Source organism: Benincasa hispida, chromosome 12 (genome assembly GCF_027475165.1).
Source record: "Benincasa hispida cultivar pf3 chromosome 12, pf3_genome.v1.1, whole genome shotgun sequence".
Lineage (NCBI taxonomy): Eukaryota > Viridiplantae > Streptophyta > Magnoliopsida > Cucurbitales > Cucurbitaceae > Benincasa > Benincasa hispida.
Window position 1 is genome coordinate 71,011,094 of NC_143489.1, and position 4,409 is coordinate 71,015,502.

The following is a 4,409-nucleotide window of genomic DNA, read 5'->3' on the forward strand; positions in this document are numbered from 1 at the left end:
CGATAGTCCTCGAACCACGTCTTTATTGGTTCTCAATGAACTTTTTATATTTATATCAAATGCATATGTAAAAGTTCATAAAAAGGAAGAAGAAACTATTAAATAGAATTAAAAGTAAAACAACTTATTAGACAAGTATATGGGCATGTTAGGCTTAATAACTTTTCAAGTGTTTAAATTTTGTTTTTTAAGCAATTAAATTAAAGGGCATTCACAATAATTTAAGTTTGAGATTTTCTTTTTAATATTCGTTTGTTTGTTTGTCCTATATTGATTAAGTAAAGGAGAAGATTGTGGATATACAAGCGAGGGACAATATTTTCATTGATATAAGTCTTTCTTAGTGAAATTAGAAGTAAAGCCATGAGGGTTTGTGGAGGTATTTCGTTTTTAACAAGTAGTATCAAAGTTATGCCCCTATACCTATGACTTATAGAATCTTAGAGTATTGAACAAAAAAATTGACCCTAAAAAAAAGTCATGGCTGGTGATTCATGGTTGAGGTTCGATGTAGTCTGCCTTAATTGACTTGGATAAGAGTTAGACAAATTGATGGCTACTTTAGGGTAGACTCAAGTCATACATTTTGAGAGGAGGATAATTATTGAAAATGTAATTAAAGTCTCACACTGGACTTAGATGTAAAATGTAAGATAATGAATATATAAGTGAGAGACAATATTTTTATTCGTATGAAATCTGTTTGTAAGTGTGAAGCGAAAAGAAATCAAAATCAAATTGAACAATTACAGGACATTTTGTAATTATGTGTGTCATTAACATATTCCCTTAATTAGGAGTTTCATTTTGCCACCATATATTGCCATAGAAAGAAACATTGCTTTTGCATTTGTACTCAAGATTTCTCATTATAAAAATGGGAGAAATCATCCAAGACCTCCAAGAACTAAAAAAGAGCTAAGAAGAATTTTATCTTTTCCATGATGGAACCTCACGTCCTATTCGTAGCATTAGCCACACACGGCCACTTCAACCCAGGCCTCCACTTAGCCAACATCCTCTCCCACAGCGGCGTTCACGTGACGTTCGCCACCTCCGCCTCCGTCCTCCAGCGTGTCCCGAAACTCCCCTCCTCCCCACGCCTCTCCTTCGCCTTCTTCTCTGACGGCCAAGACGATGGTTTCAAACCCGGCAACGACGTTGTTCCATTCCTCTCCCAATTCGAGTGCCAAGCCTTCAAAGCCATCCATGATATCATCCTCAATTCCAAAGCCAATGGAAAACCATTCTCTTTCGTTCTTTACTCTTTGCTCACTCCATGGATGGCCGACGTCGCCCGCTCTTTCAACCTCCCCACCGCTCTCTTTTGGAACCAATCCGCCGCCGTTTTCGCCATTTACTATCATTTCTTCAATGGCTATAGAGACCTTATTCAAAATTCCTTCTCTTATCCTTGCGTTAACATTAACTTGCCTGGCCTCCCTTCATTGAACTCTAAACAACTTCCTTCCTTATGCGACCCAACAAACTCCAACTCTTTTGTTCTAAAACTCTTTGAATCCCACTTCCATGTCCTCAAACAAGAACCCCAATTGAAAATTTTGATCAATACCTTCAACGAGCTTGAACACGACGTTTTGAGAGCTAATAACATGGGGAATTTAATCCCCATTGGGCCCGTGTTGCCCACTAAAGACATCGAACAACTCAATAATAAAAAAAACTTGGGTATGTTCAAAGCTGCACCCAACAGTTACGGTCCATCTTATAGTTTGGATGAATCTAAATATTTCTCATGGCTAAATTCAAAGGCGAAATCTTCTTTAGTGTACGTGTCGTTTGGGAGCATTGCCACAGTATCGAAGGCACAATTGGAGGAGATTGGGAGAGGGTTGTTGGATTATGGTGGGGAATTTTTGTGGGTGATGAGGAAAATGGCTCATGGGAATGAAAGAGACATGTTGAGCTGCCTAGATGAGCTTGAGGCCAAAGGAAAGATAGTTGCATGGTGTTCACAATTGGAGGTCTTGTCGAACCCGGCAACTGGGTGTTTCTTGACGCATTGCGGGTGGAATTCTTCGATGGAAAGCCTCGTGTGCGGGGTGCCGGTGGTGGCGTTTCCACAGTGGACGGACCAAGGGACCAATGCCAAGATTATTGAGGACTTGTCAAAGAGTGGTGTGAAGTTGAGAGTGAATGAAAATGGCATCGTTGAGAGAGGAGAGATCAAGAGATGCTTGGAAATGGTAATGGGGAAGGGAGATGAAGGGGAAAGTTTTAGAAGAAATGCCCAGAAATGGAAGGAATTGGCCAAGAAAGCTACCACTAAGGGAGGTTCTTCCTACCTCAATATCAGGGGTTTTATTGATGAACTTTAATTTGCCAACGATGAAAATAATTATTGCCAAGAGTTGATGGAGATCATGTATCATTTTTTATTATAAAGTGGGTCAACCTTTTTAAACAATAATATATATTGTTGGTCTTTCATTACAATATTGCGTGTGGCAATCAATTTTTTGAGATTATTGAATTTCTTTTGATAAAGAATACTGTGGGATAATATGTCTTGTGGATGTATGACACTCTTATGACCAATCACAAGGTTTTGGACTACATTGATGTCCCATCACTAAGAAAGTATTGCACTAGAATTGGAAAGTTGTGAAATGTGTAGAACGAGCATGGGTCCGTTAGTGTTAGTTACGGGCTCAAATCAACGTCAATCGTCAATCGTCAATTTATCGATTTTTTAATATGATCCATGTTTCTTAATCTTGGAGTGAGACCACACTTGTCGATCGATTTTGGTCGATTTGTGTACTCAAGGAACTAAACATCAAAATGTTAGGCAAACTAAATAGGAAAATAAGAATATTGGTGAGAATAAAGAAAGAAAAAGTGAAAAAGGGCTACCAGAATTAAGATGTAAAAATGGAGAAGAGAAGACTAAGAAGATAAGAAGGGGGGAGAGGATTGGAAAGCATGGCGGAAAAGATAAGATAAAAGAAAAAAAATGGAAGAAAAGAGGAGGAGGGTACAAGATGACAAACAAACAAGTTTAATTCTTTTCGATAAAATAATGTGAAGAAGACTGTGGTGCGTTTAGAGTTCTAATTTTTTTTCTTCACTATTAATTGATTTTGTTGATTTCAATCTTTTTTGAGCTTGTTTACCGATCGACTTATACCATTAAATCGACCACGTGAATTCATTTCGATTGATTTTTGTCTGCCAACTCGATTTTTCAATTATTGTTGCTCACTCATAGGAATGCGTACATTTTTGTTTCCAAATTTATGAGATATTTTGATATCTCATACCACCCATTATTTTTTCTAATCTACATGCTTTATTATGATAGTCACAATTATTGTTTCAAGTCAACTTCGATTGAAAATGATATTTAAATGATTAAAAAATCAATTTTATCATATTCAAAACTACTTCACCATATGATTTTAATCCTTCAAAATTCATTTTAATTACATGGAAATTTGTGCAAAAAGTATAAAATCAAATATTGGAAATGATTTTGAATAAATAAAGGCATGCCTTTTTAAAAATGATGTTCAACATGACAAAGTGACTTTATCGGTTTCAAAAGTATTTGTAAACATCCATATTGAACAATAAATATGTAACAATAGATTTGTGAACTATTATAAAATTATAGGTGTGTTCCTATTATATCGATAGAAATGAAATTTTGACCAATCAAATATTGCCACTTGTTTATTGCATTATGTCAGCTAGTCCAATCAAATTGTGTCACTTATGGAATAAGGACATTGCTACCGTAAATATTGTTTTGTAGTCCTCAATTAACTATAGTCAACACAAAATCTTCATGTATTATTTACTATTTGTTATAGTTTTTACTATTTTACATTCATATTTTTTCTTTTATAATTTGCTATAATATTTATTATTTTCTTCTTAAACTAAGATAGTTTACACCTCAAATACATATTATTTAATCCTAAAATAATCTACATCTCAAACACAAACTATTATAATCCAACTATAATAACCTAGAATTATAATAACCAACTTCTTGTCACAAACATGCTCTCAGTGATTAGATTTAAAGTTAACCAGTATTTTACCATGTGCAATGCATGTATGTTTTAATTAAAAATCAAAATAGATATTTTTTTCCTAATAATTCAAATAAAATATTATTTAATAGATTTACTTAAAAATTACTGAAGAGTCATTTTATATGTTTTTATAATATATTACTATGTTATGGCTTATGGAAATACAATTTTAACGTAACTTATTTACAAATAATTTTTTTATTAATTTAATTACTAATTTTCATTTATAGAAATATATTTATTATTTAATTTTCAAGTAAAAATTAATATTGTTATAATAATATACATTTTTATTTAACTGCTCTGTTACTACATATGATGCACGTAATAGTATTTTTACTTTAT

General features: G+C 33.7%; 1 pseudogene across 1 annotated transcript; it reads left to right on the top strand.

Moving 5' to 3' along the window:
- Positions 1–839: 839 nt before the first annotated feature.
- On the top strand, positions 840–2,457 carry LOC120067789 (phloretin 4'-O-glucosyltransferase pseudogene; annotated as a pseudogene). Its single transcript, XR_016525447.1, has one exon. The product of XR_016525447.1 is annotated as a phloretin 4'-O-glucosyltransferase pseudogene (transcript).
- The last annotated feature ends 1,952 nt before the right edge of the window (positions 2,458–4,409 follow it).